The sequence below is a fragment of the Arvicanthis niloticus genome, chromosome 13 (assembly GCF_011762505.2).
Source record: "Arvicanthis niloticus isolate mArvNil1 chromosome 13, mArvNil1.pat.X, whole genome shotgun sequence".
Lineage (NCBI taxonomy): Eukaryota > Metazoa > Chordata > Mammalia > Rodentia > Muridae > Arvicanthis > Arvicanthis niloticus.
In genome coordinates, this window is record NC_047670.1 from 66,663,544 (window position 1) to 66,682,594 (window position 19,051).

The 19,051-nt window shown below is 38.2% G+C and overlaps 1 protein-coding gene across 4 annotated transcripts in view; it reads left to right on the top strand.

Annotated features, from left to right (window-relative positions):
- The window catches only part of Cntn1 (contactin 1), a 285,977-nt gene that overhangs the window by 95,144 nt on the left and 171,782 nt on the right, over window positions 1-19,051 (top strand). Inside the window, exon 1 of one of the 4 annotated variants that reach the window (XM_034516363.2) lies at window positions 13,845-14,349. The exons of 2 other annotated variants lie outside the window; for them this stretch is intronic. The gene's annotated coding sequence lies outside the window, so the exon portion shown is untranslated. Of the gene's footprint in view, window positions 1-13,844; window positions 14,350-19,051 lie in introns of those variants that run through there. One more of the 4 variants, XM_076911931.1, reaches the window with a different exon arrangement.

The window sequence follows — 19,051 nt, forward strand, 5'->3', positions numbered from 1 at the left end:
ACAGTTGTTGTCCATCATGAAAGGAAGTCATGGCAAGAACTCAAGGTGATAACCTGGAGACAAGAAGAGGCCATGGAGGAGTACTGACTACTAACATGTCCCCTGTGGCTTGCTCATTGTGCTCTCTTAAACAACCAAGGACCACCTGCCTGGTAGTGGCACCACTCACAGTTGGCAGGGCCATTTCACATCCATTGTTAACCAAGAAAATGTTACACAAACTTGCCTCCAGACCAATCTTATAGAGGTGTATTATCAGTTGAAGTTTCTTTGTCCCAGATGAAAACAGAGAAAAGAAAGCTATCACAATTGTCCCCATTGTCATCTTGACACACCACATATATCTTTATTAAACCATGACCATTTCTGTTTTTTGTATTAACACCAAAAGTTCATGTTAATACCACAATAGGAAAACATAGGCCTACTTCTAAAAGTTCCACAATCTTTCAAAATGTCAACAATTAGAAGTTAGTCTTTTTGAAAATTCAGTATCTTTTTAAAAGTCTAAAGTCTCCTAACTGTGGGCTCCTATAAAATCCAAAATAAGTTAAATACTTTCTCATTCCAAGAGGGAAGAACCAGTGTATAGTCGTAATCAAATTGATAGAAAAGTAAACCCCAACAGTGTAAATTAAATCCTGTAGCTCCAGGTCCCCATCTGGGACCCACTCCTAATCTCTGTCCTCTCAAAGGGCAGTTCCGTATCTTGGGCTCTGCTATTCACAGCACACAGAGCTCATCTCCTAGGCCCAACCAAGCCAGCTCTACTCAGTAGTTGATACTAGCCTTGTTGATTTTCCCAATGTCCTGGCATATTCAGTTTGCTGGGAACTCCATGGGCTTCCCCTTCATCAGTGGCTTCTTGGCCTCTTTTTATGGATCCAGAACCCTACCATATGGTGTCAAGCCTCAGGCTCTCTCCATGACCCCTTTGTTCCCAAGGGTTTCCACTGCAATTGATGCTGTACCTTCACCAATGGCATCTTCTGAGCTCTCATGATGCCAAGACTCAGCTGCTTTCTGCCTTTTCATCATGAATTCAAAACCCTATACATAGGAGACTCTTACACATTGCCATGTTTGGCTTGCCAGCATGAGATGCATTTGGGCCCCCTCTGCACCACAACTTCTATATGCTGACCCCAAGGCAACACTCTCAGAAGATTGCACCTCAGTGTTGCTATTCTTGTTAATCACAGCTGAAGACTCATCTCCAGGTAACCAATATTGACTGTGCCAGTTAAACAAATGTTCTCCTTTAGTGTTACTGGTCTCTCATTCATCACAGCCCAAAATTAATTATTCTCAATTTAACTACAAGAACAGTCTTTGAGGAACTCTTAAACTTTCTCTGAAGCTTCACAAGCTAGGCCTCTCTTGTATGTGTGGCTCTCAATACTTTCTTCTGTCTATAGAACATGTTAAGCTTCAAGCACTCAACAGCCTCTCTTGTCCAAAGACCAAAACTCCTTCCACAGTTCTACCCAAAGCAGTATGGTCAGATCTGTCACAGCCACATTACCAATCTCTGTCTTTCTATTGCTTTGATAAAACACCATGACCAAAAGCAACTTGGGGGGCGGGGGGGAGTATTTGTTTCAGCTTACAACTCTAGTCCATCATAAAAGTCCTGGCGGGAATTTAGGGGAGGAACCTGGAAGAAGGAAATGAAGCAGAGACCATAGAGGATCACTGCTTGCTAGTTTGTTTGCCATGGCTTGTTCGCCATGGCTTGTGAAACATGCTGTCTTATGCACCCCAGAGGCAGCAATACCTGTAGGCTGGGCCCTTCTACACCAATCATTAATCAAGAAAATGGCATCTTATCGATTGATAATTCCCTGTTTGCAGTGTTTGCAGATGATTCTGGTTTATGTGTCCAGTTGACAAACATACAAACAAATCAACAGGCCACACTGCTGGCTTCTCTTTGCTTCTTATGGTCAAAATTACCTTTCAGATTTAGTTTCATTTGTCATGACACTGCTACAGCAAACACACTTCATGTTTGACACTTCATGTTTGAACAAGGGAGAGTTTCCTGTTCCTCCTCAGTGCCATAGAAGATGTCTGTTTTGTGGTTGGTAGTGTTATATAAACAACTGAGGCCTCCTTCAAGTTTTCCTGTTTGATTGGTTAGATTTACTTTCCCCTACCCCTCCTAATATAATACTTCTCTCTCCCTGTGTTCTCTTCTCCTCCTCAGTGGCATGAAGAATTTATTTTGTGAGAAGAAGGACTCTTAAGGTACACTGTTTCTTGTGTATTCTTCCATGCTTTCCAAAGCTGTCCTTCCCAACTGCAGGAACGGTAATGTCTTCCTGACCTCTTACTGAGCCCCAACCACTGTAGGATGTCCCTGAGGTTTAAACATAGTAGTTTCCTTCATCAGGCCTTCTTGGTATGTCCCACCCACAGGCCAGCCTGAGCCTCTGCAGTTCTTTAAAATATTCGCTTGCTACTTTGAAGTGTATATGACACAGTATGGGTGGCCCCTTGTCTGCTCACCCTGTATGGATGTATACCTCTGACATCTCACTGCAGCTCCTGGTCTTTTTTAATTTTCAGGCTACTTTGTTGACTTGCAGGGTCAGCTCCCTAGCAAATTTGAGCTGATAAAGACTTCATCATTCATCTTAATTTTGTTTTCATGGCTCTGGAGAGGTGACATCTTTGCATCTTTCTGTGTCTTAAATGAAGGCTGAAACAGTAAGATTTTTATAGTATCATTTATTTTTATGTAAAATACCTTCATGATACCAAACACAAAAAACCATATAAAATAGTTACTATTCACTCAACCAATCTTTTGCTCTATGTGTGAAGATAGAAAATTGTAATCACCTTGGACAGGGACTAGAAGTATAAAATGGCTGGAATTGAAAGCACATGTGTTCTTTCATGTGCTAGTCTCCTTTCTCTCTATCACGGACTTCTAACACACACTTGCAAAAACCGGAGGGATCAACTTATATTTGAAAGGTCTCCCTTAATGACTGCCATGTCCTTCCTCTTTCCATCCTTTTTACTGAAAAAGCAGCTTTTGAGATCTAGAACATCCATCTGAATCTTGCTCTTCCATGGAGCTCTAAGAATATACTTTTCCAAGAAGCTAGTTTAAGGAAGCCTGAATGTGGTCTTACCCTTGTTCAAAATCTCTTGGTACACTGTTCTGATATTCAAGATTTCTCCTGTGCCAATGGCCAGCACTTACTCTTCAAGGACTCTAGGAGTACCATGCAAGCTTCACTGTTGACAGGGGTTGGGATGACATTGGTTCCAGTGGCCTTCCTGAGATCCTGGTCAGAAACTGTTAGAAGCGCTGTATCATTCTGCTACACTCCTTCAAGAGGAATCTATAATCCACGTTCTGTGTCTGGCTCTATTAAGCCATCATGCTACTTTAAATTATTGCTATGTATTTTAGGTAGTTACCTTATAATTGTTTTCAACCATAGGAAGATGTGCATTTGAAGATGATTACCAATATATTGTGCTGTCTTAGTTAGGGTTTCCATTGCTGTGAAGAGACACCATGACCATGACTCTTCTAAATGAAAGCATTTAGCTAAGGCTGGTTTAGAGATCAGAGGCTTAGTCCATTGTCATCGTGGCAGCAGGCATGGAAGGATGCAGGCAGGTGTATCTGAGAGTTCTACATCCAGATAGGTAGATAGAAAGAAAAGAGCGAGTGAGACACTGGCCCTGGCTTGAGAATCTGATACCTCAAAGCCTTCTCCCAGTGCTACACTTCCTCTAACAAGGCAATACCTACTCCAACAAGGCCACACTTATGAGCCTATGCATAGTACTTTTATTTAGATCACAACATATGCATATAAAGCCATCTTAGAGCACTTCCAATGTCTTAACATTATTATGAAGGAGGAAGCATAGTGAGATGGTTTAAAACATGTTTCTATAAATTTGCTAAAATAATGTTACCTTGGTGATTAGCTATGTCATTGACATTTGCCTGCACAGTATTTGATAGTTTCTTGATTGTTACCTAGAGCTGTCAACATAGTAAAGGTACAGCTTTTTGTTTGGCATAGACATTAACTGAATATTCCTCGATGCTCAGTTTATTGGTCAGCTTTCCAGAAGAAGGTTTACAGTACTTGCCCTTGCCTTTCCACCTTGAGAACAGGTAAAATTTTTAATAAAAACAGTATTAATATAGTAACTTAGAGTTCTTTATTTGTTTTGTTTTGAGACATTGTCTCACTGTGTAGTCCTCACTGTCCTAGAATTTGCTATGTAGGTTAGACTAGCCTTGAACTCAAAGATCCACCTGCCTCTGCCTCCAGGTTGCTGGAGGTGACTCAGTTTTCTTAAAATTTTTTACTGAAATGTGAGCGGAGATGAATTGATAAATGTTTAGCAGCTGGCTATCTACAGACAATAAGAAAAACAAAGACCTAATGTTGTAACACTTGCTCAGCATCATAGTACATAGTCTTCCACAACATAGATGGTAGACGTGCGAATAATTTATGTAACACTGATAAAGTTAAAATTATACTAAAATGTGTATTTTGAGTATTTATCATCTTAAAATATGATTTATTTCATCATAAGTTTACTTTTTCATTATTAATAAGGACTATACCTAACAATTGGTTTGTAAAATTTCTAAACACTAAAATAAGTTCTTGTAAGCTGTCATGGGATGGCTTTGGCAGACTTTGTTCTAATTTTTTGAACTAAGAGGGAGATATTACATCCTGGCACAGAGCTAGGTTTGCTTCCTCCCTCCCACCGGTGACTCAAATGGGTATTGATCCTAGGACTTTGACTCAGGGCTAGACCAGCCCTCCACCAGCTTGGGTTTTGACTCATAGACCAAATCCACAGTGCACTTGCATGTCTCCAGTCCATGCTAGCTGTGGAAGAGGAAGCTCCACTTCAAAGTCTCACTGGTAGAATCCAGATCAGTTTTCTTTTGTCCGCATTCCCTAAGTTGGTTCCCTTTGTACCTTTCCTTTGGATTATCCCTCAGACTTTGTCATTTATTACTAGGCCACTTAATGGTGTCTTTGAGCAACAGTGTTGTGTCTGACATTTCCATGCAAAGGAAACCATCTGAACCATAGGCTATCCTCAGGAATTAGGACTTTTCTTCCCTACTATCTGTATTTAAAAGAAATATGTATTTTAGCAATGCATCACTTTATCAAAAGATTTCTACACCTGCTTTGTAGAACTAAGATATGAGGTTTTATTTTTCAAGATACTTTAAAGGCTGCCTGTTTAATTCTATGTTACAAGCACCTGTGATAAAATCTTTCTTTAGGAAATTACTGTTGCTAGAATCAATATAAATTTCCCCATGAAAAAGCAAAGTTGATTTCCTGTCCAATAGCTTCATAAGGCCAAATATTTTTTACAAAAGAACTTCTTGATACATTAATATCCTGCCACAGGACATAGGTTTTGGCAGAGAACAAAATATTCTGTAAAGCTTATATATCAAAAGCTGATTTTAAAAATCCCTTTATTAAATATCTTCAATCTACAAGAAAAAGAAGTGTGTGAAAAACATTGCCTAAATATAGTCTGAAATTGCTGTATTTAGGGAGAAGATTTTGCAGTCCAAATTGGTTTTAAATATTTTTATTAAAAAAAATAACAGTATTAACTGTGTTGCTTGTAGTCTTTGTGACTAGGGCAGGGGGTATGGATTTGTGTATATACAATGTTCACTGATGTGAGCTGAACAAACTTAATAAAATCTTCAGTGTTTGTATAAATATGTACATCTTCTTATAAGCCCACAGCATATTCTTATATGCTAGAATAATAATGTAATCATTTGGAGCAATGTTTGCCAGAGGATTATATTGTATTTAAATCTCCAGTTCTCTTACCAGTTTTATGTCAAATTTATCTATTACTAACATCTGGTAAGCAGTGTATTAAAATCTCTCACTTTTAACTCTATATGTTCATGGTCAAATCCTATTATAGTTTTCTACTTAAAGACTACTCTATTTTGACTTAGCAGAATTTTGGGGGGGAGCCAAGTGTAGTGGCACATACCGTTAAACTCCAGCACTAGGCAGGCAGAGGCAGGTGGATATTTGTGAGATCAAAGCCACCCTGGTCTACAGACTGAGTTCCAAGACAACCAAGGCTACATAAGGAGACTTTGTCTTGGACAAAACAAAACAAACGAGTAATATTGGTGGTGAAATACCTTCCTTTGGGGATAGCTACGAGGATGCTCAGCACCGATGTGCCTCCAACATGGCATCATGGTCTCAGTAGAGTGCTTTCAGCTGAAGACACTGCTGAGCTAAATAAAGGTGGCATCTACTGGAAAAACTTGGAGGTCACACCAGAGCAATGTAGGTGGCTGAGGTCTTTCTGATCAAGTCTTTCGGGATTCTCTTGATCACTTTTGTTTCCCATGGAAATTCATGTTCTAGTGTTCATGCCAAGGTCATGCTCATGGCAATAATATCCAAGAGAGAAATATGGTTGCACTATGGTATGTGTGAGCCTCCTTGGCACTGGTCCCTCTATTGGTAACACTGTGTGACACATATGCTCATAAAAGGCACATGGAAATGGGATTCTGAGTGCAGGAAAACACAGAGCCACTGAAGCGTTAACACTGTGGGGTATAAATGTGTCTGCTGCAGAAATGGTTAAAGTGCCTGAGGGTGGCCACAGAACTGGAGAACAGGGCATAGGATCATATGGGCAACAATGGCTCTGGAGCCTCCAGTATCAACTTGCTTGCCAGTAGTAATGTTGATGTCTGAAGTATGGCTCATTCAATGTCAGTGGAGCAAGGGTTCGAAGACCAGCTGTGAACACAGTTCACAAAACCAGGGCTTGAGATTCAGTGGCTCAATAGAGTTAGTTCCACCAGTGTTTAAAACATGGGCACACAAATATAAAGGTGGTTATGGAGCATGATGGCTTGGTAAGACTGTAATTCCAGGCTCTGGGGCACATGAAATATTTATTACAAGGTGTGTAATGGACAAGTATGGATCCTTTTTAGGGGTAGGTACAGAGTATCTCTTCATGAAGAAATTTCAAACTGATAGTGGCTGTTGACAAGTCCAACAGGAAAAGGCCATTTCCTGTGAAGGGAAGGCCACTGGGAACACTGGCAACCATGGCAGTACCTTATGCATTGCTGATATTGATGTTCCAGCTTCGTAAGAGTCTCTAGATGTGCCATATACCAAGCAGTATTTTTTTTCTAGATTGTCCTCTGTTCTTTGCCATAATTCTTGGAGATTCTTAGTTGGATACCTTGCCACTATTGTTTCTGAATCTCTAATTGTTGCCCTATCATGGAGGGAGAAAGAAACCCATTGCCTACTATTCTGACATCTGACTAATATCATTATCCACTAGACATTCTTAAGTTATTCATGGTTTAGGCACACTTTCCCAAAGCACAAAAATCCCCAAGTCATTAAGAATACACAGATATTTACAAGGCTTGGCAATAGAAGGCACATAATGAGATAGGTCTTACATACCACCATAAGTCTAATTTGTCTAGAACTGAACGTTTATTTTGACCCAACAGAATTGAAAATATTTGAATTTGCTCCCAGAGAAGACTCGTGAGCTATAATTTCCAAGCATTTCCCTGATGTTTCTTTAGAAAGGCAGACTGCTTTGTGCCCAAGGCTGCTCAGCGGCTCTCCCGGGGTAGCATAGGTTTAGACAGCTGCTGACTTGGAGTTACTCATGCATTCACTTAAGAGCATTTAACCCCCTGAAGGAAAAGCTGCTTCTTTTAGTATAGTTAGTAAGTGTGGTTAAGTAGGGATTATTGTGGTTATCTATAATAGTTTTACAGACTTAAAATACTTTAGATTGTAGTTTTAATTATACTGTAACTAACTGTAGGGGTTGTAGTAGTCTGTTACATGAATTACAACTAGGTCATTTTAACTAAACCAAGGAAATGATTTGAGTACACCAATATCTGAGAGTGCATTAAAATATTAGGGTAAAGCTATTTTTTTTTGTAGAACTAGGAATTATTTAGTGTTGTCTGAACAGTGTGGTAGAGTTTTGAGACTTCTGGTGAACCTCTCATCTGTACCCAATTTTCTTCTTCTTGAACTGAAAGTATTTCATTTATAAAAAGATATTTGTTTTTATATTATGTGTATGGGTGATTTCCCTGGATGTGTATAAATGTACTGCATTCATGTCTGGTGCTCGTGGTGGCCAGAAGAACCTGCTGGATCCCCTAGTACTAGAGTTATGCCTAGAAAAGTCTTAAGCTATCATCTGAGTGCTGGAAACCTATCCTGGGTCCTCTGCAAAAGCAGCAGGCACTCTTAATTGCTCAGTTGATGCTATATGCTTGAAACCCATTCTTGGTGGCTAAAGAAATTGCTTTCTATTGTTTTGTTTGGTTTTGTGCTTTAATAGTGTGACCTGGAATAATGGTGTTGGTTTTGACTGTTGTTGTTGTTTGATGTTTTCCACCTTCCTGGTTATTATTAATGAAAAGGAAATGTCAACATTGGAAAGAGTCTCCAGCTTAAAGAATTTTAAGTTATTTTCACTTTTCCTTACCCTCGCTTATTAAAAGTTACTATTGTAGAAAGTATTTAGGTTTATAATCTGTCTGTTAAAGGTGTCCTCTTAGTACTGAGTATGATCTTGCATCCTACCATCCATTAATTTCCTCATAAGTATCTATATCTGGAATTTAAAATTGATATGATAATTAAAATTTTCTTCATAATTTCCACTTACCTGTGTATATCTCTAGAAACATCCAATATCATCATGCACCATGTAAATTGAACATTTTTTTTTAAAAAAATCTTTGACCATGAGTTTTTATTGATAAAATGGAAAGAAATGCTAATTAACTGACCAAGACTTTCTTATGTTCAGAATAGTATCGATGTTTGTAAAGAAGCATTGCTTCAGGTTTTGGCATAATCTGTACACTACATATCAGCAGTGTGCACTCAGCTATTTGTCGTTCTGTCAGGATGCTGACGAGGGGGGGTCTTATGATCATGCCTCTTCTGCATTTCAGGTCTCAACCTTCCACCCTTTTCTTGTACATTTTCATTTTGTGAAATATTTCACTTATTTCCACAAGTTGAATAGCCCTGAATGTCTACCAACCTAATAATGAGATCTAACCTCACTATCAATTTGTCCACAGGAACCGTGTGTGTCTAAGTCATCGCCTCCTAGTTTTCCTTTGTGGTTTAACCCTTCTGGTCACATCTAACAGTAGAGTCTCATTTCACTATAGTTTTCAGCTACCAATATGTTTTTTATTTTACACTTTTATTGGCTTTCTGAGTGTGCCAGAGGTGAGGGCACAAAGACAGGTTACAAGTTACAACATGTTCTATAGCTCTTCTCAACTCATAACCTGCTGAGAACTACTTATTCTGAAGTTTAAGCATGTTCATTTTCTCCTCATCTGCAAGTCACCAGATATGCCTCATACCCGTAATCACCTCTGGTAGACTCTAAATAGAAATGAACTAAACATGCGCGTTGCATCTGGTTGTGCTAGTCTATGCTCTTCTCTCCACAACATCACCATATATCACCATATAACTATATACCATATAAATGTGCAGTATATCTGGGATTTTCACATATGTATCTTACAAAGAATATCTTTATACATCAGATTTTTCTATAATTTTGTCTTATCTCAAGACATGTATGTCAAAACTCATTCTAATACCATCATTATGTCCACAATGTCCCAAATTCTCATAGCGTCCCTATGCCCAGTGTCACACAGCCTTGTAGCATCAATATGTCTTTGTTGTCTGTCTCATATTCTCATACCAGTGATATTTTATGCTGTTCTACATATTCATAGGATTAATTTACATAAGGTCGCACATTCTAATATCATTGATATTTTCACGGTGTCCCATATTCTCCTAGCATCAATATGCCCATAATGTCCCACTTACTTATAACATCAATATATCCATAATGTCCTGCTATTTATGGCTTCAATGTAACTATAGTGTCCCAGGTTCTCATACTGTCAATATGTTCATGGTGTCTCATGGTCTCCTACCATCGACACTTAGTTTTCTCAAGCTCACAATGGCTTCCTGTTCTCTTTCATGTCCACATGATATTCTTTCCCTCTGGAAACGCCTTTTCCTGCACGAAGAAGTGTTACACAGAAACTGTGTTAAGTGGCATAAGGTGATGACAATATTTAAATTTCCTAGTGACACTGTGAGATTAATAAAAACGTACAGATGAAACAACGAAGGGAGCTTTCAAGAACAGCTGTGTACTTGTAGTGACTGTGCTCTGTGCTCTTACCCAATTCTCACCCAAATTATGATAAGCACACATTTGCTCTCATTATTCATGGCTGATGTTCAAGAGGTGTGGATGCCACTGCAGGGTCTTAGTGTTAAGGTGAGGAGAACCTGATATACAGTGCATCATGACAACCTATGTTATTCTGTTACACCAACCAGTTTAAGTGTCACCCCCGTAAACGATTCATTTACAAGTGTTCTCCATAGGATAGGTAGCCATGTTGATATTTCCACCATGATGCCTGAAGCAGTGAAATACACTTAAGAGAAGTTTTCATGTTTCTAGCGCGTACTTAGCACACAGGCTCAGTTTCTGTGTTCTAGAAGTTTCCTCAAGTCATCATGTGCATTAGTGATTATACTCTTAACATTTTTTTTTGTGGTCACGATTTTGCATGCTTTCTGAACTAATATAAACACTGTGCAAACACTGCTACATGCATGTTTGGCTTTCTAGCGTGTAGGAAAATCATTTGGGGCATGTAGATGTTACACAAACATGTTTTTAAATAACCAGAGGGTTGTGAGTAAGAGTGTTTCCATGATATTGGTAAAACAGAGACAAATAGAAGGACTGTAATTAATTACAGGTGCACACAGTCCCTCTGTATAGTTCCCATCCCTTGTCTTAAAAACAACGAATTCTTCCTCCAAATTTTTATATTAGTAATTATTTGATTATTTCTGGGTTATTCAAAACACATTGTTCAAAATAATAGGAGTTGAGAAGATTAGTTATACATCTTAATACATATTATAAATTTGACAGTCTAACATATGCCTTGGTTTATTCCCAATTTTTTATTTATTTTGCTGTCCTTTGCCAAATTTATTCTGCATTCTGCGGGCATTATAAATTCAAAATGTGGGGAAGTCCTTCGATTTTCCAGGAGATCAAATTACCTGAAATTACCATTTCTCTTTTCCATCCGTCTGAATGAATGGTTAAGTCTCATCCTCTCCACCCTCCTCAAGGAATAGCCAGACTTTAGGAGAATGGACACTGGGTCTTTATTACAGCCTAAAGCTTTGTTTTACCCTGGGAGTGCTGTAGTTTCCTCTCTGCTATCAGTTTCACTCAGAACTTATTAAAGCCTTCTGAATTCTTTGGGATTTACTGTCTTCATTATTTATCTTATACATCATTGTCCTATTTTTTTTGACGGCTCCTAATTCTAGATCAAATATTTGCCTCCTTGCTCCTGCCCCTTGTGTGTGTATGAAACTGTGTGTGTGTGTGCATGTATGTGTGTGTGTGTGTGTGCTTGCACACATGTGTTTGTTCTCTCCATTTTCAGATAGTTGGCGTAGATAATTCACAATCTTCATTTTAGATCAATGTCATGCACCTTTTTATGGGAAAAGACATGGGAATTCCTCTCATTCTATTTAGAAAGATGAACCAAACTAAAACTCTTAGACATACACTATTGATTCATGTGATTTATAGTTATTGAATGTTATAGCACTAATTTAAATTCTCTATATGATAGTACCCTCATATTCTCATACCCAATATATTCCAAAACCATCTATTTTTTTGCGTTTTTATTTATGTATTTATTTACCTTAAATTAAAGAGCTATAATTTATTTGTTTTATTTTATTGTTATGGGTGTTCTGAGCGCATGCATATCTGTTTACTCTGTGTTTACATGATGCAGTCAGAGGCCAGAAGAAGGTGCTGGATTTTCTGTAACTAGAGTTATCGATTTGTTTGTAAGCTATAATGTGGGTTCTGTGGTTTGAATCTAGGTTTTCTAGAAGCACAGTCAGTGTTCTTAACTGATGAGTCATCTCTATCCTCAACTTTTACTATTTTAAATAAGATGATCTTTTATGAGAAATTGTGTCTTCTAAGAGATCTCTAAATTAATTTTTTAAAAAAAACTGAATTCTTTTCTTGAAGAGCAAGCAGTCAGTGCTCCTAACTCACAAGCTGTTTCTCTCTATGCCCAACTTTTGCTATTTTAAATGAGATGATCTTTTATGAGAAATTGTGTCTTTTAATAGATCTCTAAATTAATATTTTTTAAAAAATCTGAGTCCTTTCAATCCTATATTTGACAGTGAAGATCAATAATAAGAGAAAGAGAAAGAAAAACATTAAAAGAAAAGATCTACTGTGTAATTTAGTTAAACTTTGCTAGATTGGCAGTAATAATATATAAATTCAAGTGTAAGAACTACCCTTGGCATAAGAGAATAGCGTGAGTATAGACTGTATATCACCAAAGTAACTGGTTGGTTAGTGCCTCGCACTGCTATGCAGTCTGCTTTAGAAGAAACTCCATCAGTCAGGTACAGATCTTCCTCCTATTAACTTAGAAAAAAAAAAAAAAAGACTGTTTTTCAACTTATCTCTCCACCGCACCTGTGTTCCCATTGATACCTTTAGTGCCTCTAAACGCTGGCATCTACTGTTGGTTTACTGACCGAAGACCGACATAGTCATGCTTCTCCCAAAGGCAATTGCTCTTCACCCATCTACAGTGCTGGGTGAGAAGATGGTCGTTCTGTCATCACAGATCTTTAGCCCCAAGGCAAGAACGTTTGACTCTGGCATTATGAGGGACTCAAGTGTGATAGCAGAGTAATATCACTTGCATGTGTGTTTGTGTGCACTCATGTGTGCTTAAAAAGTCTTTGGGGAGACCTGAGCTCATGGCTCTCAGTGACTTCAAGAGCATTAAGTTCCTGCCTCCTGTGTAAAAACACAAGACAACTAGTTTTAGTCTGGAGGTCTTCGAACAGTAGATGTAGACTAACTTTAGATGCAAACATTTTCACAGGGACCTTGCTCAGTAGTATTTCTGCAAATACTATGATGATATTTTAAAGTGCTAGGACCCCTTTCTTTCTTTGTTTTTTAAAAAAAATGAATCTGAGGATAATTAAATGTACATTTTGTTGAACAGCTATTTTTTTTTCAGCTACTGTAAACAATGATGTGTTCTTTGAAGCTTTAATGCTCAGAGGGGAAAAAAAATCTCAGAATCACTGACACACCCATAATAAAAAGTAATTATGGTCTGGAATATTTAATAGAGTTAACCACCTGATCCGTTGTGATTTTGAATAAAAGAAACGCTTTGCACACCGCCGAAATGACAAGCTAACTATTTTAGAATAATTCTTCTAAGAACTGTGACCCAGTGAGGCAGGTAAAATGCTAATTTTTGCTGCCACGTGTGTGTCTTTTATGTATTTGTTTTCTTAATTTTCATTTGTTCTTGATGTCTCTGCAATGACGGAGAAGCAAACAGCTCTGTGTGTTATACCGATAATGTGAAATACCCGGCTTGATCTTGTACTAAGTATGCCCTTTCAAATGAACGAAAACAGCAGATCCTGTCGTTTCTGCCCCAAAGAGTCCAGCTTCGACATTCTGCAGTTTGCAGATGTCATTTCGGCTCTGAGAATGTCTTCCCTGAGAGGCTGCAGCCAGGCTGGAGACTTCTGCCTATGATTTAGGTTGTAATTTTATTTGTGGAAATAAACCAATCAGGGTGCTCCGATTGTCTTAGGGATGAGGTGATCAATAGCCCATTACTGGGTAGAACCCAGGCTACAGGAAGTGCATTGAAGACTCCAATGCATGAATTATGCATGCCCTGCTCATTCTTTAGTCCCTGAACAGAATGACAGGGTTTGTGAAGTCGCCTCAGATAGTTTCTTGCATGAAGCGACTGCAGTGAAATGCTTAATATTTTCAGGCACAGAAGCAGCATTGACTCCAGCCAGACAGGTTCGGGAATGTAAATCCGCAGCTCATAGCCCAGAATGCTGTATTTGAAAGTATTGCTATGTAGAGATCTAGCTTTGCAGTCTTGTAACCTGTTCTTTGCAGAAGGTTGGCTGAAGGAAGGGAGCGGCTGTGCCTGCCTCTGAGGTCACAGCTTGAGGTCCTTTTAACTTGCCTTCTGCTGCAGAAGAGAAGCCGATTGTGTCATAACTCTCCCTGAGACATTCAAAGGGACAATTTGAAGCAGGTATTATACCAAGATCGGCAGATGATTCAACACACACGGTGAGTCCGCGATTTTTCTCTAGGTTAGGTAATTGCAAAGGCGAATGTGCCGAGTTGGGCTTAAGGTGATGCGATGCGGCGCTCATGGTATAGAGCTCCTCGTTCAGCCTCACTTATTATTGTGTTAACTGAGAGATGACATTATTTTCTCTATCGGACGGTATGGGTGTGAAGTATTTATTTTGCATGCAACGGCTTTTCAAGAACGTACGGGAACTTAGATGTGTGTGCCTTGTTTAGATGGGTGCTGGCAGTCTGGGGAGGGGCAGCCTGGGAGTGAGCTGAATCAGTAAGTGGAAGTCACCTCCTGCTGGAGAAGTTTTAGCAGGGCTGTGGCTGGGCTTAGGCTCAGCTCAGATTCCTACCTTGATGTCCGCATTTCAAATTGTACTAAAAGCTGATCACACCCAAGGTACTCAGTTCCCCGGACCTAAAGGAAAATGCAGCAGGACTCAGTCATACCGCCTTGCTTTTTTTTTTTTTTTTTTTTTTTTTTTTTTTTTTTTTTTAATTTAGCAGATGTAAGTAAAGGGAAACGATTTGCAATAGCATGTCCTTGAGGGAAGACCTTGTCAGAAACAAGACAATTTGACTTTTCAAAAATTAATTACTTTATTTATGTACATCCCAAATGTTGCCCCTCCCTCCTGGTATCCCCTCCCAGAGTTCTTCACCCCATCCTCCCCCTCCCTTTGCCCCCAGGCATCCTGACTTTTTTTACCTATGCTCTCCCTCTGCTGTCAAGAACACAGTATTCCAAAATGACAAGTGTTACAATAGAATACTGTAAAATTGACTTGGAAATTATAGTTATTTTTCCTACTGTTTTTAAAAATTAAGCTGATGACAATTGTAGACTTCCCTGTATGTGAAACAAAGAACACTTACAAAAACTCAACAAGCAGAACACATAGTACTCTATGACTATATTGATAAGATGTTTTTGTCAATTAAAACTATTTGCTAAACATGGCAGTTTATAAGTGCAAATAAATGATCAGCACATGAATCCCTGAGCTTCGTTTTAGGGAACAAAACTAGATCAATAAGTGTTCATTAAGGATTCAAACTGTAAAATTTCTTAGGGCTACTTTTACAAGTACATTTATATTATTAGTGAATATATATGTATATGCCAAACAATAATTCATAATTTATAAGATATATGATATGCATAAAGCATATTTGTTGAGACTAAATTTTTAAAATATGGCTGTTATCTGTCAGTAACCAAACTGTAGAAAGCCAATTAGATTTTTTCTTTGTTTTTTTTTTTTGTTTTTTTTTTTGTTTTTTGTTTTTTTTTTTTTTTTACAATGGGCATCATTTTCCTGAAAAACAAAGAAATCCTTAACAGTGAGAAGCGGCCAGGCCAGGCAATCCACTTTCTAAGCCTTTGCCATAGCATAGCCCGTTCTGCCAGCATTCCTCCATCACCTGGGCTTCTGTAAGCAGCCTGGTGTGGCACAGACGGCTTGCACCTTCTGATGTGTTCAGTCTGTAGGACTAATGTAATCCAGCTACACTATGTAACTCACAGGTGGAGTTCTCCCTGAGGGAAGGGAAACAGGGAAAGGGAAGTTCCTGCCTGTTGGGGTTCTCCTGATGCTGAGTCACAATAATCAGTTCTCAAATGCCTACTGCCCAAGGTGGTTCTTAGAATCCAAAGGAAAATGGAAAAGAAAGGAGGGACAGAAGGTTCGGGATGCTGTTGCCTACGGATGCGTAGTGAATTCTGAGTGGTGAGAATGGCAGTTCTGTCTGTTGCATCTGGCTGAGGAATGGATGTAGTAGCCAAACATAACATACAAAGATTGAACGGAAAAATTGATAGAATTGGGATTTTTATATGCATCAAGCTTAGGAAGCAGCAATTCTAGATGGAGTTCATTAATGTAAGGTTTGATGATACATTTGAAATTTTTTGTTAATACTTCCAGAGTAAGACAGCAGGTGGTATGAACATCTCAAAATGATAGACTCGTGAATTTCAACATAGGGAATACATATGATATAGATATGAAATGGACCCACCTTGTAACAAATTGAAGTAGAGGTATGTGCTTTCTCCTCTACCTTCCAGCCAGACCCCATGCGTCTTGGAAGAGCCAACAGTGATAAGCCCTTTTCTCACGGTATCTGTGGGAATAACAAGATCTCTTTTCTCTGTCATTTGCCAGTCTGTTCTTATCAAACCTATGCAATTAAACTTTATTAGGACGGATGAAAAGCATGTCAGAATAATGCAAAATAGCACACACATATAAAAATAATTCAGCTAAGATTGTGGGTGTTACGGATCACTTGTGGAAGAGTAAGAGACATGGTGATCAATATTTGAAGAGGGATTTTGTTCCCATTTTCACAAGCATTAACACACACACACAAGTTGATTAAATAATAGCTTATTTGCACAGTAAGAAAGTGCCCCTTAGGGAGTCCCAGAGACTGTCCCAGAAACCCATGGAGCTTTCCCTGTATGAATGATTACACAGATTGGCAAGGAAAAACTTCATTTCCTTTTAGCTCCTTTTGGAAAAATGACAGGAGTAGTCCCTCCTAAAACATGTCTCCTGAATATACTATATGAGACATTTTTCACATTTACTATTTTATATTTTTCATATATACTATTTTAAAGTATTTACTTTTTAATTACACCTTAATTATGTGTAACTGTGTGTATGGTGTGCTTGTGTGTGTGTGTGTTCCCAGAAGCCAGAAGTAAAACCATTGGCTGCTGGAGCTGGTATTAGTTATGGAGGAATCTGAGTCACAGGATTTGATGCCAGCAACTGAACTTGGTTTCAGCAGAATAGGAGCAAAGAATCTTAACTGTGAAGCCATCTTTTCAGTCCTCAGAAATGCTCTTTGAAATTGACTGGGGTGTGTGGTGCTGTCTGCCATTAATCTACATGCAGAGGCATGTGAATCTCTGTGAGATTCAGGCTACATAGAGAGATCCTGTCTCACAAAAACAAAAGGCAAACAAACAAAAAAGAGCTGACTGGGGGTTCAATCTTATAAAAACAGCTTAGTATTTATTTCACCAACTGACCCTCTTTTTTACTATATATATATATATATGTGTGTGTGTGTGTGTGTGTGTGTGTGTGTACATATAAATAATTATATATATATATATATATATATATATATATATATATATATATATAATTTCTCAATACCCTTCCTCTCAAGGGCAACTTAGTGTGATAAGTGCATATTTAAGGATCTAATGTCGTCTCTGGCTCTGTATAAGCAAAAGAAGAAGATGGACTTGATGTTCAATGGGATCACATAAACAAAAACTTAAGGGCAGAAGTACAATATATTGTCAGCCAAAAGTATTTGGCAAAAGTCATGGAAGCACTGAAGACACCTATTGCCAGTTTAAAAGTGGATTCTGGTAGTAGAATATTCATGAGAAGTCTCAATGTAAAGGTTCCAAGCATCCGTTCTGAAGTCACTCCTGAAACAAAGGCCAGAGATGAGGTAGAGTTGAGCAGAAAGGTGATGGAACAGACTACCAAACTTTTCCTGCCAGAGGAATGTGTATGGCTTGATCCTGAGCACACTTAGCATCACAGACATTGATAATCCCACTGGAGTCATTTGCAGCCAAAGACTCTTGTGATCCACATCACATAACTCTCAAATTTTCTTTCTAATGTTCACTGGTCGTTTGTTCTCTGTGTTCTGAATATTTGACCTTGCTAGGAAACAACTTGAACTCATTTTTTAATGTACACCACCACCTCAGAGCCCATACTATAATAGTCTTGTTATTCTGGCTCATACTTTGGACCACCAATAATTTTCTAGCATTAAGAGTAGGAAAGGGGAAAGATAACTAGTCTCTGTGTGTTCCAGGGCTTCTGAAATCAAACTAGCCTATCTTAAGCTCTTAACCTGATCTCTGTTTTTCTCTTGGAAGACACAGAGCCCTTCACTAGCTCTGCCTCCTGATCAGCCTCTATGAGTCTGTGTAAATCCTCCAGATGTGAGGATACTGAATTATCTGTCAATGACCAATTAGTATCATCTCATTTTCACATCTACTCTCATTTCAAACCTAAATAATAGAGTCAGTCAATAGCAAATATGAAAATATTATCTTATAATATATCTTATAATATGAATTAACATAATTAGAGCAGTAAACACCCACTACTTTAAGTGTTTAATTTGTCAAAAATAACTTTTAGTCAAATTATGATTTTAAATTTAAAGATAAATCCAAAATGTGCCTCCTGTAAACCTGACCTTAACTAGTGACTGAGTTACAGTAGATAAAAAGTAAATAATTTAGAATTATGAATAGACAACAACATATAAGAACCTGAATGTTTCCCAATGATCTACTCAATCTCCAGTGTGCTTCTCTCTACTACAAGAAATCAAGCCTCCACTTGTCATGTAAATATGTCAACACTGGGGGAAGATACATGTTTTATGCACTATACTTATCGAAATAGTAAAATCATAATTACTAAATTAAAATTAGCAGGGTTTATCTAATGTCTCTGATATCTTATGGTAATTATAGCATATATCCTAATTAAAACTTATTTCTGTAACACTAAGCTTACAGAATTGAACTGGAATGAACCATTGTGAGAATGTCCTATTAAAGAAAATGTTGTCTCTAATCATTGAATACAAAATTCTGGACAATGAACCATGCACAATTAACAGATTG